The sequence below is a fragment of the Pelophylax lessonae genome (assembly GCF_965119305.1).
Source record: "Pelophylax lessonae genome assembly, chromosome: 2".
Classification (NCBI taxonomy): Eukaryota; Metazoa; Chordata; class Amphibia; order Anura; family Ranidae; genus Pelophylax; species Pelophylax lessonae.
The window spans coordinates 418746539-418759493 of NC_138769.1; the positions used below are offsets into that span (position 1 = coordinate 418746539).

At 43.6% G+C, this 12955-nt stretch overlaps 1 protein-coding gene across 2 annotated transcripts in view; it reads left to right on the forward strand.

The window, feature by feature from the left end:
- The window catches only part of ALCAM (activated leukocyte cell adhesion molecule), a 171136-nt gene extending 159628 nt beyond the window's left edge, over positions 1-11508 (forward strand). For both annotated transcript variants that reach the window (XM_082245396.1, XM_082245397.1), the window contains one exon: positions 10055-11508. The gene's annotated coding sequence lies outside the window, so the exon portion shown is untranslated. The remainder of the gene's footprint in view (positions 1-10054) is intronic.
- Positions 11509-12955: the final 1447 nt, after the last annotated feature.

The window sequence follows — 12955 nt, forward strand, 5'->3', positions numbered from 1 at the left end:
CTGTGCGTGACACGCAACTGCTGTGCTGTATCCAGCGACAACTGTGGGTCGCATAGCAGTGTGCGTTTTTCACCGCACACAGTTGCCAACGCATCAGTGACAACCTAACGCCTGTTGTTCAAAGCGTTAGGTCCACTGTGCAAAAGGCTTTGCTACTGTGCGTGAACCGCAACTGCTGTGCTGTATCCAGCGACAACTGTGGGTCGCATAGCAGTGTGCGTTTTTCACCGCACACAGTTGCCAACGCATCATTGAGAAATATGCCTGGTAGACCAAGAAAAGGCATACGTGGCCCTGCTGCGGAAAGGGGCACAGCTTCTAGGGTGTCTAGAGGCAGGGGTGGACGTGGTGGTCAGTCCTCAGCCAGGCCACCATTTGGATTGTTCTCCGGCAGTGGCCAAGCTATACGTCCACAGTATGTACAGGAGGTGGTGGACTATATGAACAAACCCTCATCATCGGCATCATCTGCAACTACAGTGACCCAGGCAGAGAAAAGTGGTCAGTCTTCTGCAGTTGTCAGAACAAATACAGATGAGTCCATGTCCACCTCATGTCCTCCCTTAGACCCAATTTCAGACATGGCAGAGGAGTCAGCTGAGCTGTTTGACCACAGTGTCGGCCATCTACTCCAGCCTGATGCTCAGTCCTTTATGGAGTCTGATGTTGGGTCTGAGTTTGAGGAGGAGGCAGAGCAAACAAGAGGGGAGAGCAGACGGCCCGCTCCATCTAAGGCCGCACCTGTTGTCTCCCAGGCCAGGCCTGATGCTCAGTCTTTGATAGAATCAGATGTTGGGTCTGAGGTTGAGGAGGAGGCAGAGCAAACAAGAGGGGAGAGCAGACGGCCCGCTCCATCTAAGGCCGCACCTGTTGTCTCCCAGGCCAGGCCTGATGCTCAGTCTTTGATGGAGTCAGATGTTGGGTCTGAGGTTGAGGAGGAGGCAGAGCAAGCAAGAGGGGAGAGCAGACGGCCTACTCCATCTAAGGCCGCACCTGTTGTCTCCCGGGCCACTATACACACCTCATCTTGCTGGGCCTTTTTTGAGACATCCCATGCAGATAAAACAGTTGCGATCTGCAAGATTTGTAAGAAAGGTATAAAACGTGGCAAAAATGTCAACCACCTGGGTACAAGCTGCCTAAACAGGCATTTGACAACCCACCACTCGGCCCGTTGGCAGGAGCATTTAAAGAACCCACAAAAGGGCCAAAGATTGGTCAGTCGGCCTCCTAGTTCTCCTCGCGCTCCTCCTCATGCTCCATCTGCTCCACCTGCACATCAGTCTGTTCCTGGCCCTGCTATAGTCACTCGTCACCTGTTGGCAGCCTCCACTGGCAGGGATGATGATATAGCAGGCAGTGTCGCATCTACCTCCAGCACACCACCAGCTGTATCATCTAGACGCCAAATTTCGATTCCACACATGCTGGAACGAAAAAAAATGTATACTCCCCGCCACCCACATGCCCAGCGTCTAAACAGTAGTTTGGCTAAACTACTGGCTCTGCAACTATTACCATTTAACCTGGTAGAGTCTGCTCCCTTCCGTGACTTCGCAAAATGTGCAGTTCCACAGTGGCAGGTGCCAAGTCGGCATTACTTTTCCCGTAAGGCCCTGCCATCCCTATACCAACATGTGGAAGGCAATGTAGTGTCATCCCTGGCCAAGTCAGTCAGCCGTAAGATACACTTGACGGCTGACACTTGGTCAAGCAAACATGGGCAGGGACGGTACATTTCTGTCACTGCTCACTGGGTGACACTGCTTGCCAGTGGAAGGGATTGTAGCCAGGGCTCGGTGCTGCAGCCAGTGTTGCCCCCACGTCTGCAAACAGCTGGTGGTGTCGCTGATCCGGGTAGATCGATCACTTCTACCCCCTCCTGCTCCTCCTCCTCTACCTCCTCCATGCCCTCCTCTGCAGAATGGTCCTTTGAATATGATGAGATACCACGTAAACGTTCAAAGGGCTATTCTATGTCTCAGGCCAAAAGGTGTCACGCAGTGCTGCAGCTTGTGTGTCTATGGGACAGGCAGCACACTGCCCCTCAGATTCTTGGGGCTCTGCAGGCACAGGCCCAGAGGTGGTTGACACCACGCCAGCTGCAGCCAGGGATGGTGGTTACTGATAATGGGTCAAACCTCCTGGCCGCCCTTCGTCAGGGAAAGTTAACCCATGTGCCATGCCTGGCGCATGTCCTGAATCTCGTGGTACAGCGGTTTTTGAACTCGTACCCGGGAATGCAGGATGTGCTAAGGATGGCAAGAAGGGTGTGCAGTCACTTCAGGCGGTCGTACAGTGCCACTGCACGTTTGGCCGAAGTGCAGCGCGAGTTTCACCTGCCGGTACACCGCCTCATCTGTGACATGCCCACCCGCTGGAACTCCACCTTGGCTATGCTGCAGCGCCTGTACACGCAGCAGAGGGCCCTCAATGAATACCTATGCGAGTACGGCACCAGCACTGGCTCTGCGCGCCTGGGCTTCTTTTCACCACGGCAGTGGCTTTTGATTAAGGATGCATGCGCTGTCCTCTCGCCATTTGAGGAGGCCACAAGGATGGTCAGCCGGGACAGCGCATGCATCAGTGACACCCTACCGGTACTGTTTTTGTTGGAGCACACTCTGCGTGGCATTATGGACAGGGCACAGGAGGCAGAGCAGCAGGAGGAAGAGGAGGACTTCCTTGCCTCTCAAGGCCCCCTTTATCCTGAGAATCCTGACCCCATTATGCCTAGCTCCCAGAGGCCCGAGCAGGATCCAGGGGTGGAAGAGGAGGAGGAGGACGATTCTGCGGGAACTTTTGCAGGGTTTGAGGAGGAGGAGGAGGAAGACATGCGGCAATCTGCAAGGCCTAGTTTGACTCCCTCGGGACACTTTGGAGTAGTACGTGGCTGGGAGGAGGAGGAGCCCGTTGAAGATAATGTCGTTATGAGTGACCCCGAGGAGTCAGCTTCTCAGGCCTTCGCTAATTTGCGACGCATGGGAAACATCATGCTCCAGAGCCTGCGAAAGGACCCCAGAATCAAGGCCATTAAAGAGACTAACCACTATTGGTTGGCCACCCTACTTGACCCCCGGTACAAGTGTAAAGTCTCAGAGCTTTTCCCATCCACCCATAGAGTCCACAGGATCAAATCCCTTGAGGACAGTCTCAAGAGGAATCTGGTGAACATGTTCCCCGACTCCCGTAGGGTGCAGGGGCGGGGACAACCTACCATGGATTCTACTGGTGGTCACGAGAGGAGCGTTGGAGAAGGCGTGCGGTTGACGGATGCCTTTCGGTCTTTTTTTAGTCCTCACCGCCCAGGCCTCTCAGCTGCCACATCGCATCGACACCGTCTGCATCACATGGTGGACGATTACGTGAGGGCACAAAGTGACACAGAGGGCTTTTCATGTGACGAATCCGATCCACTGGCATACTGGGTCTTAAGATTAGACCACTGGCCAGAACTGGCCCAGTATGCCATGGAGTTGTTGGCCTGCCCTGCTTCCAGTGTCCTATCGGAACGGGCATTCAGCGCAGCAGGAGGATTCGTCACAGACCATCGAACTAGACTCTCCACCGACTCAGTCGACCGTTTGACATTCATTAAGATGAATCAGTCGTGGATATCAAGCTTTGATGCACCTGATGCAGACCTTGTAGACTAGGCTATCGTTGTGATGTGGCAGTTGAGCCTCAGTTTAAGCCTGGACCATGGTGCCACCCTCAAACCCTCCTCTCATTCTCTTTACGTTCACAGAACCTCATTTTGGTTATGACAAAAACGACAATGTTTGCGCACCTGTTCCACAGGTGCACACCTTTACAATTTTTGGGCCTCCTTCAACACCAGCTCTTTGGGGTTAAGGTGGGGAGGCTATGCTAAAACAAAAACGACAATGTTTGCGCACCTGTTCCACAGGTGCACACCTTTACAATTTTTGGGCCTCCTTCAACACCAGCTCTTTGGGGTTAAGGTGGGGAGGCTATACTAAAACAAAAACGACAATGTTTGCGCACCTGTTCCACAGGTGCACACCTTTACAATTTTTGGGCCTCCTTCAACACCAGCTCTTTGGGGTTAAGGTGGGGAGGCTATGCTAAAACAAAAACGACAATGTTTGCGCACCTGTTCCACAGGTGCACACCTTTACAATTTTTGGGCCTCCTTCAACACCAGCTCTTTGGGGTTAAGGTGGGGAGGCTATGCTAAAACAAAAACGACAATGTTTGCGCACCTGTTCCACAGGTGCACACCTTTACAATTTTTGGGCCTCCTTCAACACCAGCTCTTTGGGGTTAAGGTGGGGAGGCTATGCTAAAACAAAAACGACAATGTTTGCGCACCTGTTCCACAGGTGCACACCTTTACAATTTTTGGGCCTCCTTCAACACCAGCTCTTTGGGGTTAAGGTGGGGAGGCTATGCTAAAACAAAAACGACAATGTTTGCGCACCTGTTCCACAGGTGCACACCTTTACAATTTTTGGGCCTCCTTCAACACCAGCTCCTTGGGGTTAAGGTGGGGAGGCTATGCTAAAACAAAAACTACAATGTTTGCGCACCTGTTCCACAGGTGCACACCTTTACAATTTTTGGGCCTCCTTCAACGCCAGCTCTTTGGGGTTAAGGTGGGGAGGCTATGCTAAAACAAAAACGACAATGTTTGCGCACCTGTTCCACAGGTGCACACCTTTACAATTTTTGGGCCTCCTTCAACACCAGCTCTTTGGGGTTAAGGTGGGGAGGCTATGCTAAACAAAAACTACCATGTTTGCGAACCTGTTCCACAGGTGCACACCTTTACAATTTTTGGGCCTCCTTCAACACCAGCTCTTTGGGGTTAAGGTGGGGAGGCTATGCTAAAACAAAAACGACAATGTTTGCGCACCTGTTCCACAGGTGCACACCTTTACAATTTTTGGGCCTCCTTCAACACCAGCTCTTTGGGGTTAAGGTGGGGAGGCTATGCTAAAACAAAAACGACAATGTTTGCGCACCTGTTCCACAGGTGCACACCTTTACAATTTTTGGGCCTCCTTCAACGCCAGCTCTTTGGGGTTAAGGTGGGGAGGCTATGCTAAAACAAAAACTACAATGTTTGCGCACCTGTTCCACAGGTGCACACCTTTACAATTTTTGGGCCTCCTTCAACACCAGCTCTTTGGGGTTAAGGTGGGGAGGCTATGCTAAACAAAAACTACCATGTTTGCGAACCTGTTCCACAGGTGCACACCTTTACAATTTTTGGGCCTCCTTCAAAGCCAGCTCTTTGGGGTTATGGTGGGGAGGCTCCGCCAACACCAAAACTACCATGTTTGCGCACCTGTTCCACAGGTGCACACCTTCATAATTTTTACGCCTTCTTCAACACCAGCTCTTTGGGCTTACAGTGGTATGGCTCCGCCAACACCCAAACAACAATTTTTGCGCACCTGTCACACAGATGCATATCATTGTAATTTTTTTCCTTACAAAGGCAATTATTGCTTTCATTACCAGCACTTTCATAGGGATATGGTGTCAAGGCATCGTCCGCACCACCAAATGCCCAATTTTTAAGCATCCTTTACTTCTATTCAAAGTCAAGAGACAACAGTATTCATCCAAAACATCTCTAATCTTGTTCACTCTGCACTACATTGTGGCCCCTACCCCTAACCCTCAATGTATCCGTGCATATATGTCTGTTTCTTGTGAGATTTCAAGTTAAAGTGCACCAAACACCATTTTACATGAAATAAAGTGCAATTACATACATCTTTGGACTTCTTGAAACATTTGGTAATAAAAGCCCCATTGTGGAAATACACCCGTTAATTATATGCACATTTAAAGAGACAGCACCTTTTTCCAAAAAAACCTCTAATCTTGTTCCCAGTGCACTGCATTATGTCCCCATCATACACATTGGCTGAGCCGTTGATTAGGAGCAAAAGAAAGGTGCGGTTAAGCAAAAAAGTCATTTTTGAAGGTTTGGTATGCTGTAATTCTGGTTCTGGACATGCTACAGAGCTGAAACTTCACAGGTACAACTTTTAGACCCCCCAGACACTAAATCCAAAGAAATCTCTTTTTTTTTTTTTTTTTTAATTTTTTCAATAATTGGCTATCTATCAAAAACGACAATTTTTAAGAACTTTTTTTTGTGTGATTAATAGTCCCTGGGGCATGACCCAGAACCCTAGGCACTTTTTAGGGGCATTTATTGGGTTTTAGGGCTTAAAAATGGTGTTTTTTGATTACAGAAGTTCGGGTCCCATTGATTTCAATGGGGTTCTGAAATCCGAACCGAACTTTCGTGAAGTTCGGGTGTTCTGGTCGAACCGAACTTTTCAAAAGTTCGATCATCCCTACCGGCTATAGCCAGAGGCGCTGGTCGAGTGGCAAAAATCAGACAGGGCAGTTGTATAGAAGTCAATCGGTAGACCCTGCCTATACATGGATTGAAATTCGGCCGGCCCCTGTTGATCTGGCCAAATTTCAATCCATGTTTGGCCGGCATTACTTGGAAATAATTATTTAGTCTAACAATCATGGCAGCTGTAATTACAGATCCTAATATAGTCATAAGAAATAGCAGTTTTACAGGCACAATCTGCCTAAGCAAAGAGCTTTCTTCTGAGATTATACATGCATATGCAGATCACCAGAGTGTGTATGATTATGTCCATAAACGAGGGGAAGTAGAGAGCTGTGAAACATCTTGGGAAACCACAGTAGTGGTTGGCTGTGACAGCCTTGATACCTCTTTTTCCTGAAATTGATTGGCCAAGGCAGTTTGTGGATGTTATATGTTGTCCACATATATGAGCATTTTGTGGCAGATGAAAGTTCTCTTGTATTGGTAAGCACAGTTTTCATTTTCCATTTACCCCCTGCTTTCTCCATGCTGTCCCCACCATGTACAGATAAAGACATTACAGATTAGATGCATGCATACTACTTACTGTATGGAGATCCAAACAGTGTTTATAGACCTCACCAGTATTGTATGCTACATCTCCTTTTGCTCTGCCTAAAATTTAAAACTATCATATCTGCATTATGCTGCCATAAAAGGTATGGGGCCTTCAGGTTGCAGGCTCAAGTATGCCCACATTAGCATTTAGGGGAGCAGACTGCACATGTGCAAGCTTCAAGGTCTAGGTAGAGAAGCAGGGGCTGTGTTGTATAGTAGTAATACGTCCCGTAAATATTTTGTGGGCCTGGGCAGGGGCAGGCAGCATGTCTGCAACTAAGGTGTGGTTACTCTGTCTATGTGTGGAGGCTAAAGGCTTAAGGAACAGTGTAACTGCATATACACTTTTAAGCATTATATTCCTCAGACTTATTTAAAAACACCCAAGGGCAAACCTTTACTATCCCTCTTTTAAGGCATCTCTGCCTTGGTCACAGTCTTTGGGTACTAAACCTCAAATGCCTAAGGGGCATGTCAACTGTGTTATATTGGGTTAGATAGCTCAATCTCAGTTCACCTTCAGAAGATATTTAGAAGCTTTCTTTTCCTCCATCTTTGAATCCAATGTGGTTCTGTTTGCATCTGGACATTGACAATGCAAAATGTCTGGCAGACTATGGTGTAAAGCAACCTTTGCTGCCTACAAGAGAGGCCTCTGAAATCAGCGGGAACACATAGCCCTGCTGAAAATCGAAGGGGTCTGCGCCCGGAATGAGACGGAATTCTACTAGGGCAAGGAATGCGCCTACATACACAAAGCAAAAAATACGCAGTGACCCCCAGGCGGTAAACCTAAAAAAAATTGTGTGATCTGGGGGAAGGTCACCAGAGCTTATGGAAACAGGGGCATGGTCCGTGCTAAGTTCCGCTCCAAATTGCCTGCCAAAGCCACTGGACAAAGAATCCGTGTGATGCTGTACCCTTCAAGTATCCTAAAATTCTTAAAATAAAAAGAATAATCAGAAGATATCTAGGAAGCCCAGGGGATACTGCTCACGCATTCATTTTGTAACACATCCCTTTGGTTGCTAAAGTATGTAGTCCATATATTTATGATATACGAGGGTTCTTTTGTTTAACACTTTTTATTAAGAATTTCAAAAACAAATTGCATCATTCATACTAAACTGCAAGGTCAGCCGACTTGCCAGGCAGGCTGGTCACTTGACACTCTCAGACCTGATCAATTACCACCCCGGCTGCCGTCACTGCTTCCAACAAAAATGTAAAAGTAAAAACAATAATACACTGCGCTAGATCAATAGTAATGATATAAATTTAATGTATCAGCAGCTGACATAAAAAAGTTGTTGGAACTCAACTAGCAAGACAAAATGTAAACAGGGTAAGCAGCGCTTGATAAGATGAATTGGTAAGGGTTAGAACAATAAATGTAAACCAATTGAAGATAACATCATAGGTTTAAACCATGAAAGTCCATAGGCAGAGGGGCCTCAAGAACAGTCCCATGAACCAGGTGATGTAGTAGCAATGAAACCTCCACCAAACACCAATATGTGTGGCCTCTTACCAGACTACCCTAGTGGGGGTAGTTCCAGGAGGTGTCCCTTCATTGCAGTTTTAGCAGAGAATACCACTGCAGGACTCTGCTCTGACGCTTATTGTATCTGTGCTAAATGTGAGTGCAACATTGCTTTTAGCTATTAAAAGTCATGTTTCCAACATACTGCACTATGAGGAGTTTTCCTTTTTTGTATATTTTGGTACGTCTGAGCTACTGCCTATGAGGGTGCATTATTTCTGAACTGTATGAGGTCTGGTCAGCAAGAGCCATTATCCATCTGTGTCTGTGAAGATTCTTATTGAAGCTATTGTGGATCCCTGTAATGGGGATCGACCGTGTCTGGTAAGAGGCCACACATATTGGTGTTTGGTGGAGGTTTCATTGCTACTACATCACCTGGTACATGGGACTGTTCTTGAGGCCCCTCTGCCTATGGACTTTCATGGTTTAAACCTATGATGTTATCTTCAATTGGTTTACATTTATTGTTCTAACCCTTGCCCATTCATCTTATCAAGCGCTGCATACCCTGTTTACAAAAATGTAAAAGTGCGGAAACTTTCTGAAGACCCTTTTCTCTCCCTGTGTATACTGTGTGTGTATATGTGTATACTGTGTGTGTATATGTGTATATATATATATATATATATATGTATATATGTGTATATATATATATATATATATATATATATGTATGTATGTGTGTATATATATATATATATATATATATGTATGTATGTGTGTATATATATATATATATATATATATATGTATGTATGTGTGTGTGTATTTATATATATATGTATGTATGTATGTATGTATATATATATATATATATATATATATATATATATGTCACCATTTTTCTAGGTAAATATATTTCTAAAGGTGCTATTGACATCAAACGTTCACCACATGTCAGTAACAACCTATGCAATCCATACATACAAAGAAACCAAAACAAATAAGTTCAGAAATGAAGATATGTGTAATAAAATGGAATGACACAGGGAAAACGTATTGAACACGCTAACTGAAATTATTTTTAATACTTCGTACAAAATCCTTAGTTGGTAATGACCGCTTCAAGATGCCTCCTGTATAGAGAAACTAGTCGCATGCCTTGCTCAGGTGTGATTTGGGCCCATTCTTCCACACAAAGCTTCAAATTTTGAAAGTTCCATGGGCTTCTTATATGAACTCTGATCTTTAGTTCTTTCCATAGATTTTCTATTGAATTTAAGTCAGGTGATTGGCTGGCCATTCTAGCAGCTTTATTTTCTTTCTTTGAGACCAATTGAGCGTTTCCTTGTGTCTTGCTGAAATGTCCACCCTTGTTTCATCTTCATCATCTTGGTAGATGGCAGCAGATTTGTTTTAAAATGTCTTGGTACATTTTTCAATTCATCCTTCCTTCAATGATATCAAGTTTTCCAGTACATGATTCTAAAAAAAAAAAAACAGCCCCACACCACAATGTTCCCACCTCCAAACTAAATCTTTTTTTTTTTTGGTGGCACCCTTTTCACTGCAAACTATTTATCCACTGGTATTTTCTCAATTTTTTTTTTCTTTTTCAGGGAAACCACGATGAACAGTTTGAAGCATGACTATGGATTGTAATTAATGGAAATGTATAACAGAGCTGCAAATGTTCATGGTCAAAGTATTAAAAGTTTGTACCAAGTTGTCACAGGATAATGACAAAAAACTGCAAAGAATCAACACAAAAACTGTTCCAACAGCCATGATGATAGCTTACCATGTTGTGTACTTTTTTTTTTTTTTTTTTTTTTTTAATGTAAATGTCTGCACTGAACATTTTTGTTTGCCTTTTATGTAAATTTTTTTACGTAGCTATTTTTATACACTGTAAGGCTTTGTTCTGGGAGTTGCTGTTAATCAGCTGTATAGCGTATTGTTATTATTTTTATGACACTGTTTGATGCGCAGGTACATTTTGACTTGAGATTGCTATCGGTAAAATGTCAAAGGCGATACATTAAGGTGCAACAGTTTCTTTGTTTTTTCGGTTGTCTTTTAGGTCATTTCCATTAACATATATTATAGATATTTGCTTTCAGTTTACTGAGAACTAGAACAGGGTGTGTAAGCGCTTGCTGGATCCCAGTGGATAAGATATTTTACACAAAGCTGTAGTCATAGCAAATTAGATATTTTACCGATAGCATTATAGACAGAAATTATGTTCACACAATTATTCTTAAAGTAACTGCAATCCTGTTTTTATTTTGTCCACTGCCTTACAAATATCACAGTTTTGGGGGAAATTTTATATTGCAACAATATGGTGCCCCAATTGTCCATCGAAAGAGTAAATGTTACTCTCCTCGAAGAAGGTTAATATTGAAGGACCCATGTAAATTATAGATAGTACTCTCATCATGCTGTGTTTATCATTTTGATTACATATTTAATTGATTCTTTTCTTTATGACTTGTTTATATTTTCAGGGTAAATGAAATGGATGCCATTGTCCTTGTTGCATAGGCTAAGCTTTAAATGTCATTTTCTCACTTTCTGTGTAATAGGATCTGTACATCTCCAGCAGATTCGCTTTTTTGCACCTTTTTATCACTGATACAATGCTCACATTTTGGTCTTGAAGCAGTTTTAATTATTATTATTATCCATAAAATTATGAATCAAATGATACAAGTGTAGCAGATGTTACACAAAGAAGTGCTTCAATGGTTGTTTTGATTTCGTATTTTGCAAAATGGATAGCTGCTGTAAAGACTGTAGCATTAAGCAGCTAGTTTATTTAATGGACACCGAAAAGTGCAAGGATCAGTCCACTGGCAGCTTAATGCTATAGTCCTTAACTATTTTAATTCTTGGGGCATCTGCTTCGCAGTGCGTTGCAGAATCAGAAAGGGGCTCATTTGCTTTATGGTTTTAGTTGCATTAACCACTACAGATTATGGATGCACCTTCATATGATCTTGTGTTAACTGGTACATAATTTATCAGCCAATATCTAAACCAATAAAATGTTTTTGGTTTTTTTTTTGTTAAATTTGTAACTTTATAAAGAAAATATGTGGACTGTTCAATCCGTGTAAACATGGCATTGTAAACAGACAGCAACTATTGCATTGGATATCGCAAGATGTATTTCATCCTCTGTAAAGCTGAAACATGTTTCAGAGAATGTACATAAAGTGTATTTACTAAAAAATGTGTACAAGGGTCAGAGTTGAATGATTATGATATGATGTAGATTTAAAAGCTCTAATAATTCTATCTATCTAACTGTGTTTAATTTAATTTTCGCTCAGATATTTATTCAATTTCAAGCAAATTACAGGTTAATTACACCAGTAAAAGACATTTGTTTGAGGGTTGGTACTACTGGGTTAAATTACCTACTAACTGCTTATGTACAGCTGGCAACTTTAGTCAATAAAATAATTGTGTTGAGATTTTTTTCACATTGACATTTGAGGTCAATTTGAGATCAGCCAGTGTACCCTCCCCAGAATAAAAATAAAAAACTGCATTTCACAGCTGTGAAATGCCTTGCTAACTGACACCACAAATGCCCATGTACATAAGATATTTTCACTCCTGCTATTTTGTTTTCAGTGCCTAAGACTATGGGTGCTGAAAACAAAAAAACCTATGGGTGCTGAAAACAAAAAAACAAGGAAAAGTGCTTTAACCACTTGACCTCTGGAAGATTTTACCCCCTTCATGATCAGACCATTTTTTTGCTATTTAGCACTGCGCTACTTTAACTGGTAATTGCATGGTCATGCAATGCCCAAACTGTACCCAAACAAAATTTATATCATCAACCTCTAGTACGATCAAGGGGTAAATGTGTGCCTAACTATGTGTAATGTGTGTAAAGTGTGCTGCTTTGCAGGGATGAGAAACAGATTGTTCTCTCTGTAAAGAGCTCTGTGTAGCTGTGAATCATTTGTCCTGAACTTGCTGACAGGCTAATGCTGTGTACAATCACAGCGGGTGCCGGCCGGGGGGCTCGCATGCACCTATCCTGAACCTGGAAGTAGGCAGCGCTTTGCCTACATCGCCACCTGTCCACAGTGGGTTGCGGGTGGGAAGTGGTTAAAACAAGCTATCATTGACCTCTCTAGCTGCTTTTACTGTAAAGTAATTCATTCTCAGAAAAAAAATATAAAGGCTTTGAAGTCAAGTTTCAGTCAGTTTCTAACTTAACACTTAGATTAGATGGCTAAAACACTGCTGCAAGATTTTGCTGCAATAGAAAGTAATAGTAAAATGCTCAGATTGCAGTGCCTCTATTGTGCACTTTGAAGATTATTTTCTCCATAATGCCTAAAGTAACAGTCATGAATGAGTTTGGTTTTAAAGTGCTTTTATTGCTTGTTCAGATGTGCAAATTCTTTAGCATGCATTATCTGGTGAGGGACAGAACTATCAACACACTGGCAGTGTCCCTATAAGATAGGGAAAACCAGTTGTTTTTTTTT